Here is a 20,425-nt window from a genome sequence, read left to right as displayed (position 1 = left end):
CCAATATTGTGGCGTTAAACCGTCAGTAGACACATTTATTTAGTAATTGTAGTGACTGTATATCACCAATTTGCGACATGCATGTTGTTTTAGTGTGGTGTTTTACTAATATATTGTCACACAGTTTAATGTTTTGCAAACATGTAATTATCGTGAACATGACCATGTTCGCTAAATGGCCACATGTAATTAATTCCATAAGTGGCGATTTAATAACAATTAGTTACAAAAACAATCAATTTTGGTGACTATTGTATATCATATAGAGACACAATTAAGTGAAACGTGATCATAAATACTATAAATACACACATTTTATTAAAATTATGGATTTAATATTAGCTTACGGTTATATTTATATTACTTATCATAACCAATGTTATCATTTAGACATATAAAAAGTCGTAACTATGACTATTTTATATCATTTCAACTTAGAAAATCAATTAAAAAATAATTGTAATCTATTTATAGACACAATAGTATTTGTAATTGTGACCAATAATCAGTTTGTTATCACAAAAATTGGTATTAGTATAACCTATTTTATCATTTACACACACAAACATTATTGAGTGTAACTATTGTTTGTATACAATCATAACGAGTTTTTTAAGCTGTAGTCATTAGTGTCTAATCAACACACACAATTTAGATGAACATGACTATTGTCTTTCATATTGTCACATTATTTGTATAATAAAATGTCATTTTTTTATAATTTGACACACAAATATGATCTAAACATGACAATACAGAAACTAGGCATATTAGCCATTTTTTTGAAATTTTGCAAACAATACAACAATAAACATTATAAAACATATAAATTGAATCATGTTAACAATTGTAAAACAAAACCCATACAAAAAAAATCAATTTAAATACTAAATATATAAAATTGTAACCAAAATATATCTACAATACTTGCAAAGGGTAATTAATGTATGACCTATGACCTATATTTCCAATGTTTTCGACTTGTTGGTCTTGCTCATTGTCTGCTTGTTGATGACATCTACCCTTGTAAAACATTTATTTGGCTTCTGAGATATTTGATGTTTCGCTGTTTTCATTTAGATTGGTTGTTAGAGTTGTCACATGTAGCAACAAAACGTTGTTAGTGTCAAAATTTGAAACAAAAAGGAAAAATTATGTAATTTGATAGACTAGTTTATGAAAAAAATATATATGTGATGCATTAAGGAAAATAATTTAAGGAACAAACCTTATTGTCACGAGGACTTCAAAATGTGATTATAATAGCACATAGCTCATTACCAAAGTACGCACGCCTAACATCAAGGAAATCAGAATCACTATAAGAGCAATAATATATATTTTCTTTCCCACATAAACCATTATGCATTGTCAAAACTTTGGTTAATGAGAGTAAAGAGTGAAGTTTATTATGTAATCCAAACATAACAAGCCACATAAGAAATAGTGACTCAAATTATGAATGAGGATGATGAAACAGAATCAAATTGCTAATATAAATAAGTGTAGAGAATATCTATCACCTGCTTCATGTCCATGTAATGTGATAAACATTGTTCTATGATATTTTATACCTGAATTCAGTCATTAAAAAAAATTATAATTAGTCTTTCAAATATCAAAGCTAGTAAACAAAAGCATTCAACAATCAAAAAGTCTACCTTATGAACTTCTTCCAGGGAAATGTTTCTGCAAACTCTGGTTGACATTTTCTTCTACACAAAAATCGTTGAAAGTCAATAAGTGAAAAGAAGTTGCATAAATTTAACCACTGAGATAACAATTGGAGAAGTTGGTAATGATTGGGTAAAAAGGTAAGGTAATCATATCATAATAGGTTTAGTATTGTCAAATCGGATTGGATGAGGTACCCAATGACTAAGGGCGAATGGGTAACGGATATATTAACTAAAAATATAAATATTGAGATCAACAAATTGTTGTTTATGTAATTGAAAAAAAAAGTAGGAGACTGGTACCAATGCGCAAAAGGGCGAATTAGATTTTCCATGACTCAGGGGAAAATCGCAGAAACATGAGAAATCGGGAAGTAATTTAGAAAAACAGAAATATGATTTAAGTGATTATAGGAACTAACTCTATAAAATGAAAAATCAAGACAAATAATACAATGAAAAAGCTAAAAAATTATCATCATATTAAACCAGTGGATCTACTGCATCAAATACATGGTAGGTATCTATTGACATTCAACCAGAAAAGTATATAAATAAAAAAGAAAATAATATGTTTTCAAGGGAAGAACACTGACCTGGCATCCTACAGCCTGCATCGAGTCATCTTTCTAGTTCTTGATTATGTGACGATAGTGCAAAGGGTTATTGGATCGCTAATCGAAATTCTTCATATGCAGATGCCACCGATTGAGAGGAACATAGATTAGATCGCGAGATAAAGATGAGGCGAGATCGAGATAGGCAGAGAGACGAAATCGAGAGAGGAGGAAATAGATTTTTTAGGGAAAACTGAACTAAAATGAAAGCTTTCGTTTTTTGGGGGGAGAGGGATTAAGGTGTATGTATAAAAATAATTCAAAGTTTTTTAAAAAAAAAATAAATAAAATCTGAAAAATAAAATAATTCTAGTCAAATATTTTGGGTTTTAAAAAATGGAGTATATAAAATTTATTTGGTAGAAGACCCATGTAATCCCATTTATTACATGGGTTAATTAAAAAAATTAATTATAAAGGTCTAAATATTTAAGAACTTTGGATTTATAAAAAAACAAGAAAAGTAATGAATTATTAAAATTGATTTTTTTATCTTTTAAATTTAAATAAATAAACAAAATAAACTAATGAGGTTTAATTTGAGAATTTGAAATTAGAAGGTAAGTCCATTAATGAAAATTGATATTCATTTATTATTACATTTATTGTAATTATTATATTAAAGTATTATGTGAAATTTATTAAAATAGAAAAACCCATAAAATGACATGTGGAAGAGAAATTAATTCAAAATAACCATAAAATGACATTTGGCAAATTGAATGAGAGTGTGACATTTGGCAAAAAAACCTTTTTTTTATGATAGTAGATTTAATAATAATTTTACATACCATTTATATAAAAAAAATCAATGTCTACTGAATTATTTTTAAAATTCTGAATTCACTTCATTTTTTAAATCCTAATTTTTTTTTTGAAATATGATTAATGATGATAAAGCATGAATTACTATAAAGTGAATATTTAAGTTGGGTAGTGTAGGGGTGAAGCGAGCTTCGGGTATGTGTGTATGTGGAGTGGGAGAGTGTGTTGGTAAGTGCAATTCTAATATATCTGAAACAATTAGCACACTTAAAAAAATAACAATAATGAAATAAATTAATATATATATATATATATATATATATATATATATATATATATATATAAACTCAAACTTGAAAGGTCAAATATGACAATGAAAGTTAAAACATAAGTATTGAGTAGTACATGTAGGCATGGGTGTGGGTGTGGATATGGTTATTGATATAAGTATAGGGGTAGTGTAAAAGTATGTAGGGATGTGAGTGTGGGTGTGAGTATGTAGAGGGTAATATGGGTTAGTGTGGGGGGTAGGGTGTGTGTGTGTGTGGTGTAGGAGGAGGATGCGGATGTGAGGTAGGGTAGGCTTCAATGTAGTATGTTGTGTAGGATTGTGGGCAATATGGGGTAAGGTTTAGGGTTCGAGTAAATGTAGGGTGGGGTTGGGTGAGTATATGGTAGTATAGGTACGAGGGTAGGGGTCAGTTGGGTGAGGGTAAGTGTAGGTTATATGGGGTGAGGGCAGGTAGGCGTGAGAATATGGGTGTGGAGATGAGGTAGGGTGGGTATGGGGATGAGCCTTAATCCATAAGCATTAAGCCTTGAGCCTTACACCATAAGTGCTAAACCCTAAGCATTAGGCACTAAGACTTAAGTCTTAAGATGTATGCTATAATGTTTAAGTTTTAAGTCGTATGTCATATGTCATATGCCATAAGCCTTAAGAATTAATCCATAACACATAAGCCATAAGTCATATGTCCTAGGCCTAAAACCCTAAGCCCTACACCATAATTCATAAACCTTAATCATTAGGCACTAAGCCTTAAGCCCTAAGTTATATGCAATAATATATTAATCTTAAGTCTTAAGCCTTAAGCCATACATCATTAACCATAATCCATAATCCATAATCCTTAAGCCATAAGTATTAAGCCTTATATTATACACCCTAATCCATAGTCCATAATTCACAAGCCATAAGGCACAAACCTTAAGCCATAAGCACTAATCTATACACCCTAAGCCATAAGATCTAAGTTTTAAGCCTTGATCTGTATGCGATACACCATATGCCATAAACCATAAGCCCTACGCTATAAGCCATAAGCCATAAGCCAGCATATTCGCTGCCACCACCAACATCACTCCGCCACCACCTCCACCGCCATCACCACCTCCTCCCTTGCTACCGTTGTCATCATTATCGCCACTAATACTACCTCTGTCGCCACCAATACCTTTCCCTTGTCGCAACCACCACTATTATCATCACCCAACACTACTTTCATCACCACCACCTCTACTGCCGCCACCACCACCACCAGTTATGCTACCATCGCCACCATCTCCACCTCTTCTTTTTCTTATCCTTCTGATGCTACCATCGTGTGACAACCCGAAATTTTTTGTCTTGTAAAGTCAAGCCAATCAACCAAAAGTCAGACTTAAGTTCATTGCCTTCTAGCCTTGTTAAGGGTCATTCTAATGAGTTTTAAGCCTAGTACATCCAAGGAATGAGTAATAGGAAGTACCTACTAGAGTCACTGTACAACATTCAAGCCTTAATCACCACCAAAAGGAGTTCACGACCATAACACATGAGTTTACGCCCGTAAACTCAAGGCTGGCCGTAAACTCCCCTCTTAAGTCTCATTTCCTTCACTTTTCTTTCATTCTTACACTTTCAACTCAAGAAACTTCCATTCTCTCTCAAGTATCATCAAGCCTTTCATCCTAGATCTTCAAAAAACGTAAGTGTTCTTCCATCTTTGAGTTGTTATTCTTCTTAATCTAGTATACCCCTATGATTTCATCCATAAAATCATCTCTTTTGGTTAGATCTTCAAGATCATCAACTTTCACCAAGAACACACACTTGTTCTTGGTGGCCGAAAACTCCTCAATGACCCTCAAAAGTGTGAGTATTCCATCTATCATCTAGTTAGACAAGTTAAACACTAGATCATAGCCTTGAAACAACCACCTTAGCATAAACATCAATAGTTTACGACCATGGAATCTCCCTTGGCCGTAAACCCATGTTTTGGTCACATGTTGGCCGCAAACCCTTCTCATATCCAACCATTAGACCTTGAACCCCTAATGGATGGTAGATAGGACTTTAAAACACCATTTTGTGCATAGTGTTCATGAGTTTACGGCCGTAAACTCTTTGCTTGGCCGTAAACTCATCCATCTTGGTCGTAAACAACTTAAAACCTTCCAAAAAGGTTAGTTTTGCTCATCCTCTTGTTGAGCCATAGTTCCACAAGCTTCCCTATCATTCAATCACCCTTTTGTGCACATTTTACCATGAGTTTACGGCCGTAAACTCAATGGTCGTAAACCCATGGCCGTAAACACCAATTGGTGGCCATAAACATCCCTTAGATGAATCACACGTGATTCTAACACTTGGTCCAAGTGTTTCCTAGTCCCTAAAGGTGTTTCCTTGCATGTGGTTGCTTCTAAACACTACATTCATGCCAATATATGTCAATATATGTCATTTAGGACTCGTTAGTGTCTCGGGACTTCATTCGTGGAACTTCTCATCCTTACGCGCATATTCGTTTGAATCACCCACATAAGGTGAGTTCATACCCCTATAATGAAACTTTTAAACTGTTTTAAATGCTTTTAAGGGGGGAATACAAGTTGAACACAATGATAATTGTGTAAATGTTTGTTATAAACATCCTTCAAAAGATTACATATGTCTTTTATAAGTGATCAAAACATTTCAAAAACTCTTTTTAAGTTATGTTACTTTATAGTTTATAAAACTTCGTTTTTAAAGTACAATCATAACTTCGTAGATAAATGATTCGTTTCAATAACAGTTCAAGTAAACATACTAGTAAACTATAGTAGGTATAGTTTAGGAGTCCAGTTCATACTAGATGCTAGAACATACTATAAAGAGAATCAGGGAGGTAGATACAATACACGATAACATAACAGAACATACTATTAAGAGAAACACGAAGGAAGATGCAATACATGATAACAGAAAGAACATACTAAGATACTATATCAGAACGAACATACTAAATGCTATAGTAGGTGAACAATACAGGATCTAATTATACCAGTACTCACTAACTCATTGTTCTAAACAAAAGGTGATAGTAAATTGGGTATACATGATCATATAACTTTAATGTGAATTTACACGGCCTAGCAATTTGTTTGCGGAAGTCGCGTTTGGTCCCCAAAATCTTTTGCAGGGAGAGCGTATAGTATGGGTACTATCCATCACATTATGACCTTAATAAAACAAACATGTTTTAAGGTAATCAGTACGTCAGGTTGTCAATTCAAAAGACAACTGTGTACTTACATTTTTCCCATTACTTTCATATTGTGACAGTTCCACTTGAAAGTGAATGCCAACTATTTTCGAGTTAAGATATTTATAAACTAGGGAAACTTACATCTTTTCAAACTACAAACAGAACAGTCGAGTCTAGTACATTTAGTAGAAAGGGGCCTATAATGCTAACTTTATGATTCCTTAGTTTATACATCAGGTACATATATTAATCGGACCCGACAGGTAGTAGGATGTGTGCTTTCCGCTTCATTTCTTGTTCCTTGTTTGGTTGTGGGCTTAGAGCAGATTCACCCAGCCTACTATCTATTCGATCTTAGCTATATATATGTTCCGTATACACCAAGTAATCATAAGGGGTACCAGGTATGGGTCAGGTCGTAGGACACTAATTTAATGCACCGTTTTCTAGTACAAACATACTTTTCAATTAGAACATTTGATATACAAAACTAGAAACTTACCAGTAAAGGGTTTAATCCATTTTATTAAAGCAGTATAAACTTAAAGGACCTTTGGTGGTTGATTCTATAATACCTTAGTTTATACATCAGGGTTATATATAATTAATACCCGATAGGTAGTTGGATGTGTGCTTTCCGCTTCATTCCCTGTTCCTTGTTTGGGTGTGGGCTTAGGGTAGATTCGCACAATTAACTATCTGTTCGATATTAGATTATATATAGCTAGTATAAACTAAGTGATTATAGAAGGAACTACCGTGGTTACCATTTTTACTAAAAGAAATAAGGGTTTTCTTAAAGAATCTTTTCACCAAATATAAAGGAACTATTACAGTTAACTCCGTGAGTACCAAATGAATACGATAGGGTTATATACAACGATGATATAACAACCAATGGGATGTGTGCTTTCCGCCTCATTTCCTGTTCCTTGTTTGGTTGTTGCCTTAGGGCAGATACACACAACCGATTGTTTGTTTACTCTGGGTTTTATATAACTTGTATCCATTTAGTACCCATAGGAAGGATTGCAGAGTCATTTTTACTTATCTTTCATCAAAGCAGGAAATATATGATTTTCTGGAGGAACAGACGAACTTTTCTAAACCGAACTTGCAACTTACTACAACTTACTTACATTGCTAAAATCTTATGAACGCACCAGCTTAAATGCTGATCTACTCTTTCAAAATAACTTGTATTCTCAGGAGACCAGTAGATAGGTACGCACACTGGGATTCAGAAGATGGAGCAGTATAGCTTCATGTCTTATTTTGTTACTTACTTTGTAGTCTATGTTATGTGAACACATACTTTCTAAACACTTTCTTTCTAATGAAATGATTGTTTATTACTTTGATTACTATGATGCATGTCTTGTGATACTAAACATGACGTCCTCCACCCCAGAACGTTTCCGCCGTTCTGGTTTTGGGGTGTGACAGATTGGTATCAGAGCATTGTTTATAGTGAACTAAGTATATCAACCGATAAAAGATATACAACTATAAATACAATGGGGCCGAAGTGCTCTGGATATTAATATATTTTAAATATATAACAACACCGTATAAAAGTATACATACATGCTTATACATATATACATACTAGAGCAAGTATCACAAGAAGAACAGAACAAAAGTATTTAAAGGTTGAACACTGCGGTCAAACCTGGACAGTTATGTAATCACAAGGTAGGGTCAATATAGCCTGATCAACTATATTCATTCAAGATGTGACCGACATGTGTTTGGGAGTGATGTGGTGTTGCAACAGTCTTAAAACTTACCTAACTCTATTCAAGGGAATTATAGATCAGAACATAAGGTTAAGATACTATAGGAGTATTTTATGATACTATAACGCGATAACAAGCTTAAAACATACCAAGTTCATTACATTAAAATACTATAGGAGTATTTTAGGCACTAGGTAAATAACTTATGTGATAACTTAAAAGACCCTTATGGATAGGTCTATAGTCTTGCAATGTATACTCCCAAGGTTATATATAATTGAGATTTTATAGACTTAGAATTTGTGATCTACGCTTCACTACCTGTTCCTTGTTTGGTTGTGGTTTTGGAGTAGGATCACTTATTCGAAGGTCTATTTAATCTTAAATTATATACAACTTGTATACACTGTGCAATTATAGAAGGACTCTGTAAGGATCACCCCATAATGTTTCATTTAAATCTCATAGATTCCTTAGTCACTTCCATTCTCGCACGACAAACCCTAATAGATGTAACCACTTCCTCATAGCGGTCAACAGGAGAGTCAAGGAGGAACAAGTGCAAGTTCATGAGAAGTTTTCAAAGAAGAATCAACCGAAGTAACTAAAATGTCTTATGCGTCACACTAATAAATAATAATCTTGTAGAACTTAATGAGTTAGTGGAAACACTGATCACACTATATGTTAGGATTATTTTCTTTACATGAAACTGGTAACAGTTATTTAGGTCATAGATATTCATTCGAGGATAGCCATTTCTAATTCATAAAGTTTATTTGGTATAGACTCTTTTATGAATTGTTTCCAGAACCCTGTGGAAGTCAGGACCCGATACCCTCAGAACTAGGATAACCTTGTCTTTCAGCTTTCGGCTTATATCCACTGCTATAGACTTATTCCATCTCATCTTTGTATTCTTTTAGCAAAGATGCCCCTCGCAGATCAAACCGACGCACTACTCCGATAACTCCAACTCCAACGCCACAGTTCGATTCTGCTACTCTCCAAGCAGCGATATCCTCCGTAGTGGAAACTGCTCTAGCTCACTTCGGCGAAGGTGGTACCTTCGGATATGGTAGCGGTACCCAATTAGCCAACCCCAGAGTTACTCACGAACACTCAAGGGAGTGCTCGTACAAGGATTTCCTGAACTGCAAACCAAATTCCTTTAATGGAAATGGTAGAGTCATCGCTCTAATGAGATGGTTCGAGAAAACAGATTCAGTCTTCGAAATCTGTTCGTGCCCAGAAGGGAGCAAAGTGAAGTTTGCTGCCTGCACCTTCTCCGACAGAGCCCTGACATGGTGGAACAGCCATGTTAAGTCACTGACCCTATTAGTGGCTAACTCAATAGGTTGGGAGAACCTAAAAGAGTTAATGCTGGAAGAATACTGCCCGTTGGGAGAAGTTCAAAAGCTGGAACAAGAACTATGGGAGCTAGCGATGGTCGGCTCAGACATAGTGGCCTACACTGACAGGTTTAGCGACCTAGTAGCACTATGCCCTGTGATGGTTACCCCGGAGAGAAAGAAGATAGAAAGATACATCTGGGGTCTAACTGCCCCGATCCAAGGATATGTACTATCTTCTAACCCAATAACATTCGATAGTGCCAAACGCCTGGCTCAGCGGCTCATCGACCATGGCATCCGCCATGGTGTAAAAGTCCCCATTCCCGAGCCATCAAAGGGAGAGGACTATAAACGGAAGTCGGGGAACAAGAAGAAGAAGAAGCGAACAACACGGGAAACCCCGCAGGAGCAACAAACAAGTACTATGTACGCCGCCACAACACCTACTACTCCAGCACCTGCCAGTCGATATGCTGGAACCCTTCCGAAGTATGGAAAGTGCAACTATCGCCACACCTGAGTATGCTGGGAAATGCAGTGTCTGAACTGCCACAGAAAGGGACACACAGTCCGTTTCTACAGGGCACTGGCTCAATCGATCTCCCAAGTCCCCGGACTTGAAGAAAACCACGCCTGCTATGGCTGTGGTGAGGCTGGACACTATCAGAGAGACTGCCCGATAGCAAAGAACTCAGGAGCGGATGGAAGAATTTTGATGATCACCGCAGGAGAATCAACCCCGGAGTCGTCAGCGAGCAGCGGTACGTCTTCGATCTATGAATTACTTTAAAAATTAATTTATATTTATATAAGATTAAAACTTGGGGAAAACACTTAAAAGTAATTATACTAACTCGCTTATCGGAACAAGTCATAGTATTCAAGAGAACTAAAAGATCCGTTCAGAGAAGCTATGATGGCTGAGTTTGTACATCAGGGTTGTGCATAGCTAAGATTTTGCAGACCTAGAATGAGTGATTCCGCCTTAATTCCTGTTCCTTGTTTGGTTGTGGATTTGGGGCAGAATTACTCAGTCGACCGTCTTATTCATCTTAATTATTCATAACTTATATATGTCTGGAAATCATAGTGGTACCGAGGAGGATCGTAGTATAAAGTATCGACACTAGTTATCAAAACACTTGCATTGTATGTACTCGCTCATCGCGGTACGATACGTAGAAGTGTGACATCAAGGAGAAAACAGAAAGCACTAGAACGTTTACAAAGAGTACATTGTCGAACACACTAGGGGTACATCATCGTATAACATGCGTTTCTTTCAAATCGGCCAAACTTTGTTCAGTAAAGAGTCCGTTGCTATCATTCGTCATGAGTTGGCGTGGTCCTCACTATACTAAGTTCATATGTTTCTATCGCCTCGGCCTTCAAATTCACTAAACTTTCGTCATTTGTAACGACAGTCCGACCTAGACCTCAGTTATGTCCTTCGTAATCTAAACCCCGAAGTACTCGTGCGAAGAGTACTTTGCCCTCTGAAACCTTGCCTCCGTATATTCAGCAAACCTTCCGAAATACCACTCGTCCAGCAGACCAAGTTCGAGCACAAATGCTAAGGATGAATACAGCCCACCTATCACTATTCAGTGTATACGCGAGGGTGGTATATGATTATGATTACGCAGATTTAGTATGTGTGCTTCCGCCCTATCTCCTGTCCCTTGTTTGGTTGTGGACCTGGGGCAGAGTCGCACGTCCGAACTTCTAACTAATCTTTGTCATATACGACTTGTATACACGAGGTAATGGTAGATGGACCGAATATGAATCCTATCATGAATAGTAGGGCAAAGTTGCCAGGTCTACAAGTGGGTATTCTGCCAATCAGAGGAGCGCAACCCCAATAGTACTGCTAAGAAAGCTAATTTCGGGACGAAATTCCATCTAATGGGGGGATGATGTGACAACCCGAAATTTTTTGTCATGTAAAGTCAAGCCAATCAACCAAAAGTCAGACTTAAGTTCATTGCCTTCTAGCCTTGTTAAGGTTCATTCTAATGAGTTTTAAGCCTAGTACATCCAAGGAATGGGTAATAGGAAGTACCTGCTAGAGTCACTGTACAACATTCAAGCCTTAATCACCACCAAAAGGAGTTCACGACCATAAAACATGAGTTTACGGCCGTAAACTCAAGGCTGGCCGTAAACTCCCTTCATAAGTCTCATTTCCTTCACTTTTCTTTCATTCTTACACTTTCAACTCAAGAAACTTCCATTCTCTCTCAAGTATCATCAAGCCTTTCATCCTAGATCTTTAAAAACGAATGTTCTTCCATCTTTGAGTTGTTATTCTTCTTAATCTAGTACACCCCTATGATTTCATCCATAAAATCATCTCTTTTGGTTAGATCTTCAAGATCATCAACTTTCACCAAGAACACCAAGAACACACACTTGTTCTTGGTGGCCGAAAACTCCTCAAAAGCCCTCAGAAGTGTGAGTATTCCATCTATCATCTAGTTAGACAAGTTAAACACTAGATCATAGCCTTGAAACAACCACCTTAGCATAAACATCAAGAGTTTACGGCCATGGAATCTCCCTTCGCCGTAAACCCATGTTTTGGTCACATGTTGGCCGCAAACCCTTCTCACATCCAAGCATTAGACCTTGAACCCCTAATGGATGGTAGATAGTGTTGGATTAGTGTCTAAGCCCATAACTATTTTGGTATGTACTTGACCCGATGGTGCATGGTCCTTTTGGGTTGCCTTCACCAAAGCAACTTGATAGGATGAACTATGGAGAGAAAGAATTAATTATGATTTATTAATATATTATGAGAATAATATATTAAAGGAGAAATCATATTGTTTAATTAATATTAGTCAAGAATTAATTGATAATTAATTTTGTGGCTAAAAGAGATTAATTAAACTTAAGGGACTGGAACTGTAATTATAAGATAATTGCATTTGGGCTATGGATCACCTTGGAATAATAGGTTGGACGAATTCTATGGGGAAACCCATTAGAAATCGTCCAAGGGATATTCTAAAAGGGTCCATGGGCTGCTTAGGGCTTAAGCAGTCAGATTAGGGTTTCCTAGTTAAAAACCCTAATAGCCTACATGTATATATAGTACCCTTAAGCCCCAAAAACGTGGTGAAGAGTTCTACTAGGGTTTCTGGACGTTTTGGGCAGCCTCCTCTCTCCTTATTCTTCATCCTCTTGCTCTTGGTGTTTGTGAGCCATTAGAGGAGTGACACTTGTGACTCTAAGCTTTTTTTAAAGCCATTACAAGGAGGGTTTGAGATTGTTGTTGCTACATAACAATCAAGGTATGATCTAAACCCTAATTCATATGTTAATATTGATTATCACATGCTAGATCTAGGGTTTAAAGTCTTGGATGAATGCATGTACAATAGAGAAACCTAGATCCAAGCATTAGGGTTTGCATGAGCACATAGGATGTTCTTATGGCTAAAACCCATCAGTGGTATCAGAGCCAGGTTGGTTTCTATTGTATTGATGCCTAGCATATTCATTCTTGTTGCAAAATCGATTTTTTGGCTCCCTGACTGCTGAACTCGGCGAGTTCCAATGTGGACTCGACGAGTTGGCTCCAACTCGGCGAGTCCATAGAGGAACTCGGCGAGTTCGAGCGTCAGAAGGAGGCAGTTTCGGGATTTCTTGCTGTTTTACTCATGGATACTTGCCTTAATTGTTTTGGGTCATTAAAATCCGATTTTAAACATATTTTGAGTATATCCTTGATTAAACAAAAGATAATTACCAATTGATTAGATAATAACTTCCTTATATGATTAAAGTTTGATTATTTGTATTAATTGGGTAACTTATCTTGCAAGAAATTGATTTTAGGTCAAATTTAGATAATCATTAAATTAATTGTTTAATTTAAATTATTTGCTATTTGATCCTTTGTGTTTTGGAAAGTTTCAAACTTGCCCTCAAGTCTTGGAATTTAAATTTTTGATTAAAAGGTTTGATTTTGAAATATTTAAATTCTAAACCCTAATGTTTTGAAATGTTTCAAAACTTGCCCTCAAGTTTTGGAATTTAAAAGTTGATTAAAAATTTAATTTAGAAATGTTAGATTCTGAAACCCTAGTATTATTTTTTGAAAAGTTCAAATCACACCCTTATGGTTTTATTAAATTAATTAAGTGTATAATTAAAAGAGAGTTAATAAAATCCATAGTGATATGGTTTACATTTAATTAAAAGTATGTTTTATTAAATTAGACCACCTAGTATTTTAAAAGTGTAAAATACACCCTATACTATATATAACATTAAGAGTCTAGTATTATATATATGTATGAGTAAAAAGTCAGTCTTACCGTTAGTAGGCCTCATTCACGAAGCTAGTCTATAAGGGGTGTTTAAGGAAATTGCCTATAAAATGGCGATTGAATGGGTATCCACTCTTACCCACCGCACTCTTGACTAGTGGAGGGTCGTTAGCCGAACGGGTAGGATAGGGCAGATACCTTCCATTATAAGTATAATGAAGTACAAAAGTAACTAAATGCTTTTACAAAATTCCCAATCTTAGTTACTTTAGGCAAAAGTGAATTGATGCAATTCCATGAAATTACACTTTGTGCCCTTGCGAAGACGTTAGTGGAGCGTGTGTGGTTAACCGGCACACTAAATGGTTCTAAGCAAAGGTAGCAAAGGGTGACTCATTGTTTGTCATAGTTCGGTGGAGCGTGTGTGGTTAACCGGCACATCGAATAGGTGACTGTAACATTGGGGGCACCATGTAAGTTTGCATGGTTATTCACACCCTGTTTTGTGATCCTCGGCATCCCAGTCACAAATCGAGGGGTATATCGAGATTTAAACATGCCATTGAAATGTTCAATGAATCTCAAAAGATCTAGGAATTTTCAATAGATTTAAAACTTAATTTTTTTTTCGTTTTTCATGGTGGAAATTAGTGAATCGTCATTCACTTACCTTCAAATGTTCTGCAATTTGGGTTACGGCATCCCTCTACGAAGTTGTAGAGTATTGTGTTGGGTCCTAGCCTTAATATCTCATTTGGGTGATTTATTAAGGACTCAATCAATCAACTAACTTGAATTTTTCTCCCGTTTTGTAGATGTCAAAGTATGACAACTATGGTCTTCCCAAATCCCGTGGAACAAGCTTTTCACATGAAGATGATATTCCACGATTCGATCGAGGAACACGAGATCATGCTTCACTTCCTCCACCTCCTCCTATTGTTCTCCCTAACCCACAAGTTCAAAAGGTTGAAAAGTTCAAACTCACTCAAGCCCTTTTGGCAAGTAAACATGAAGAAGGAAAGTCAGTGTGTACACACGTCCTAGAGATGAAGTCGCACATTGATAGGTTAAGAATGTTGGGATCTGTTGTCTGTGAGGAGCTGGCTGTTGACTGGGTTCTTCAGTCACTTCCTGACTCATATAGTGAGTTCGTAAGAGAGTACTATATGATGAACCACGACGTAACCCTCATCGATCTCACCTATATGTTTATTGCTGCTGAATCAGCAATGATTTGGCGCACTGGAAAAGCAAAGTTGATTGGTGGATCTGCCTTCCGGACCTCTATGGATATAGGCAATGGCAACGAAAGGCATGCCATGATCGAAAAGTTTGATCATAGGAGAAAGACAAAGTCAGAATTAGTTTCGTGTGTTGTTCCAAAAGAGTCAATTTGCTTTTATTGCCAAGAGAAGGGGCATTGGAGACGAAGCTGCCCTATTTACCTAAGAGATCTAAGAGATGGGAGAGTCAAAAACGTATGGCTCTACTTTAGGTAAAATCCATTAACTAACTCTTTTAAGTTCCTATTCTAGATTCTTAATACATAATGTGATAAGATTACATTTCGATGTTTTGTAGGATCGAAGAAAAGAGAGGAATCTTAAGGGAAGAAGTGAGCGGAATCTAATCGTGAAGAAATGGATTTTAATCGCATTACTTGAAGATTAGAATCTTAAGCTACTACTTGGAGTTAGAATAGATTGCTTAGGAATATTTAACAACATAGTTTTTCAGTTGAATTGCATTGTAAGGACAAATTTTTTCGCAATAATATAAATTTTGATTTTATATCCTTGCAATGGCGTGTATGAAAAATTGATGTAAGTTTCTATTATTAGCAGTAATGGATTTGATTCTTAATTATGTTATTTGTGGAAAGGTAAAGAATTTACCAAATAGGGAAAGTTTCTCATCGCCCAAGTTTCAATTGGACAGAAACTTGGAATCATACAACTTGGTTGCATGATGAATGAGAAATTTCATATTTGGAAATTAGACTAATTCATTGACAAAGTGTCAAGTGAAGGACTAGGAGATCGAGTACACAAGTTTGTGTGTTGATCAAGTCCACCACAAGAGTAACAAAGATATTCGTCATGATTTACTAAGGTTAAGTAAATATGATTATACTTATGAGATTAAGTGTAATTCTCAATTGATTGAAAGAGTTTCAATAAATAGCAGAACGAATAAGAAGAATCAAGTAGGCAGAAAGATAAAAGTTTCTCTATTCTAAGAAGAAGGGAGAGTACCTTTTTATTATGTTTTATGATAGGTCTTAATGATTAAGAACCATATCTCAATTGATCCTCTAAGTGAGTCTTAGTGCAATTGTATGTCTGAGAAGAGGAATCAAGAATTGAAGAAATGGTTAAATCAAGAAGTCAATCATACTTCGTTCCAAAACCAAGTCTTAGAGTTAAGATTGTGAATTGAGTGACAAGTCTTAAGAAGGTTTATAACATTCATCAAATGTGAAATTTGAAAAGGTTTTCTTATTCTTGCACAATTGGAAAGTTGTGATGTCTTGGATAAGACAAAGACCAACTAGGGCCAATTTAGTGAAGTGTTTTGTCTTGATAAAAACTACACTAACTCTTGAATATTTGTTTGTCGAGAAATGTTTATTGACAAAAGAATCTTATATGTCAAGGAGTCAGTGGGAGTCTTAATGGTCTTGAAAAGTTTCAAGAACTAATCGAGAATAAACCTTATCGATCATCACTAGCACACGACTTGAGGTTTACAACCTATCGTGTTGACATTATTTTGTTTCTGTGCCATTCCAATTAAGTTAATTATGCATGTGAGTTCTATGAGTTCTCATTTGAACGCATAAAAGGCAAGCACCTTGATCAATGAAAAGTACGTTGATATGAAAGGGTGAGCTGCTTAACTACTTGGAGGACATGGTGGGCACTCGTGTTACCATAAGGCAAGAAATCAAGATTGAGAAAGTTCAGTCCATATGAGTTTGGATTTGTCGCAAACTTTGGTTTTGACAAATTCGCATGGATAGGAACACATACACCATTAAAATCTAAGTGTCATAAGATTCCCTCCTTCATGAAAATGACTGTGAGGAAATGCTTTCACTAAGAGAGATTTTAAGAAGATAGTGATTGTGAAATTGTATTCTCGAATTCTATTATGGTTACGGCATCCCTTTCCATAATTCGATTGTGAGATTTGGCAATTAGTCTGGATTGTTTAGACACACATATGAGCTATCTAAGGCAAAGGTGTATAAGTTTAAGAAGCTTAGATAAAGGATTATCAAAGCATTAGGTATTAGAAATATGAACTTCAGAAATTCAATAAGTATTGTTTTCTGGAAGTTCAGTTGTTTTCTAAAACATGTCAAAGCTAGTGGGAGCATAAGTGTTATGCTTATATGATAATAATCATCATGATAGTGGGAGCATAAATGTTGTGCTTGTATGATTATTAAGTCAAATATTGCAAGTTAGCAATATTAATTATAGAAAACAAGAGTTATACTTTGCAAAGTCGTAAGGATTGAAGAATTGTTTTGCTATAATTAAGGGAGAGAATATTGTACTTCGTTTCAAAATCTAAAGCTTAGATTGAGAAATTTTAATAAATTTAGTCAAAGGATACATAGTGTGTTCTTAAATTTCGATTATGATTACGGTATCCCTCTTCATAGTTCGAATTGTAAGAACGAGACACATAAAATAATTATGACAGAAGATTGATAAAGTATCATATCTTTATGTAAGACATTATGCATCGTGTCCCATACGCTTAGGGTATAGGATTGATTGCTAGTGCTATTATATTTGACCATTCTAAAATTTTCCAAATGTGTAGCACATTTAGAGGGAAAAAGGACTAGAATCGGTTTTGACTAAAATAATTAAACAATTATCAAAGGACGATCCAAAGCTCGTTGAGGATTGATCGCTTGTGAGTAGTTGGAAGTATGGTATTGGATGACATTATTATGAATAGATAAGATTCTATTAAGAATGAATTGTCATATGGCAAATATGGAAATGTTTCCATATTGGGAGTTGGATATTGAGAATCTGTATCTAGATTAGAAACTTTTATGCAAGAAGGATGTTCAAAGGAATGTACTTTGAGTGAGATACATCATATCTATAGAATTGTTTCTGATAGAGATTGGCCAAGTCTTGATGATTTTGAGCTATAACTTTCCGAAAGAATCATTGCATAAAATGTTAGAATTTAGCATAAGTAACAAGAATTTCATATTCTTATACTTATGATAAGGATTGGGAGTTGTGAAATGAGTATGATTGGAAATGTGTTCATTTATCTATTTCACAAAGTAAGGACCGTAGGTAAACATTGTGTGCATGCTGAGAGCATGGGACAAGTGTAGTAATAATTCAAGTAAGAAGTTGATTACCCGAAACAACAAATAATGAGTAATCGATATGGTGATAAATAAAAGGTGTTTTATTTATACTCAAAGGTTTGGGACCATATAGGATTAGTATTATTCTTGTGTTTCACTTTGCATGTTTTGACTTCCTGAATAATTAAATTGGTTCAGAACAATCAAATTATTCGAACGGTCCACAGTCCTTCATATGTTGGAAGTAGGTATGAATGAAGACTGTCATGAATTGGTGTGTGGATTGTCTAAAGTGTATTAGACATAAGCAAATGTTTGCTGCAATGTTCATGAGTGCTTATGAATATGATTTGAGCATTGGAATAAACCCACGCTCACTTGGATCACTTCATGGATTTTATCACGAGTGATTGGTGAGACGATAACATCTTATATTCTTGAAACCGAGATATGTGAGTTGTATCTTGCGAGTCCGTTACACATTGATAATATGTAAACGCACCAGTAACTTGGTGTTATAAAACATATTGTTGTGTATGATTTGGTGAGTGAGTACAAGCAAGCATTGAATCAAAGTTTATCCGTTCCTTTTATCCAAAGTAGGATGAAAGCGATATCTGTGGGCCCCTCGATGATTTAGTGATGACACCTAAGCGCTTGGCCAAGCCGGGACTAATTTGATGTATTCAATTGTAGTCTGTTGTCAGTCGTCATAAATCGGAAATCGGGAAACAACACATAGACATAGAGAATGATTTAAATCCATGTCTCAGTCTATACGATATCTAGAATGGAGGAATATATGATCCCTTATCTAAAGGACGCGCTTCTGATAGGATCAGAGTTGACAGCGGTTTTTGAAAGCTACGATTGCAGATCAGGATCTGAAGTCATACGCGGAATAGTTATTAGACTTATCCAAGTGGGAGACTGTTGGATTAGTGTCTAAGCCCATAACTATTTTGGTATGTACTTGACCCGATGGTGCATGGTCCTTTTGGGTTGCCTTCACCAAAGCAACTTGATAGGATGAACTATGGAGAGAAAGGATTAATTATGATTTATTAATATATTATGAGAATAATATATTAAAGGAGAAATCATATTGTTTAATTAATATTAGTCAAGAATTAATTGATAATTAATTTTGTGGCTAAAAGAGATTAATTAAACTTAAGGGACTGGAACTGTAATTATAAGATAATTGCATTTGGGCTATGGATCACCTTGGAATAATAGGTTGGACGAATTCTATGGGGAAACCCATTAGAAATCGTCCAAGGGATATTCTAAAAGGGTCCATGGGCTGCTTAGGGCTTAAGCAGTCAGATTAGGGTTTCCTAGTTAAAAACCCTAATAGCCTACATGTATATATAGTACCCTTAAGCCCCAAAAACGTGGTGAAGAGTTCTACTAGGCTTTCTGGACTTTTTGGGCAGCCTCCTCTCTCCTTATTCTTCATCCTCTTGCTCTTGGTGTTTGTAAGCCATTAGAGGAGTGACACTTGTGACTCTAAGCTTTTTTTAAAGCCATTACAAGGAGGGTTTGAGATTGTTGTTGCTACATAACAATCAAGGTATGATCTAAACCCTAATTCATATGTTAATATTGATTATCACATGCTAGATCTAGGGTTTAAAGTCTTGGATGAATGCATGTACAATAGAGAAACCTAGATCCAAGCATTAGGGTTTGCATGAGCACATAGGATGTTCTTGTGGCTAAAACCCATCAGATAGGACTTTAAAACACCATCTTGTGCATAATGTTCATGCGTTTACGGCCGTAAACTCTTTGCTTGGCCGTAAACTCATCCATCTTGGCCGTAAACACCTTAAAACCTTCCAAAAGGTTAGTTTTGCTCATCCTCTTGTTGAGCGATAGTCCCACAAGCTTCCATATCATTCAATCACCCTTTTGTGCACATTTTACCATGCGTTTACGGCCATAAACTCCATGGTCGTAAACCCATGGCCATAAACACCAATTGGTGGCCATAAACACCCCTTAGATGAATCACATGTGATTCTAACACTTGGTCCAAATGTTTCGTAGTCCCTAAAGGTGTTTCCTTGCATCTGGTTGCTTCTAAAGGCTATATTCATGCCAATATATGTCAAT

General features: G+C 35.8%; 1 long non-coding RNA gene across 1 annotated transcript; it reads right to left on the bottom strand.

The window, feature by feature from the left end:
• Positions 1 to 864: 864 nt before the first annotated feature.
• Positions 865 to 2,497, bottom strand: LOC145117073 (uncharacterized). The gene is made up of 5 exons (XR_013712480.1): positions 2,273 to 2,497; positions 1,662 to 1,715; positions 1,524 to 1,574; positions 1,229 to 1,295; positions 865 to 1,066 (listed from the first exon to the last, which is right to left on the bottom strand). It is a non-coding gene; the product is annotated as an uncharacterized LOC145117073 (long non-coding RNA).
• Positions 2,498 to 20,425: the final 17,928 nt, after the last annotated feature.

The sequence above is a fragment of the Lactuca virosa genome, chromosome 5, assembly GCF_052849685.1.
Source record: "Lactuca virosa cultivar CGN04683 chromosome 5, Lactuca_virosa_CGN04683_v6, whole genome shotgun sequence".
In the NCBI taxonomy this organism is placed as follows: domain Eukaryota; kingdom Viridiplantae; phylum Streptophyta; class Magnoliopsida; order Asterales; family Asteraceae; genus Lactuca; species Lactuca virosa.
Note: the sequence above shows the minus strand (reverse complement) of the source record. Positions and strands in the feature narration are given on the sequence as shown.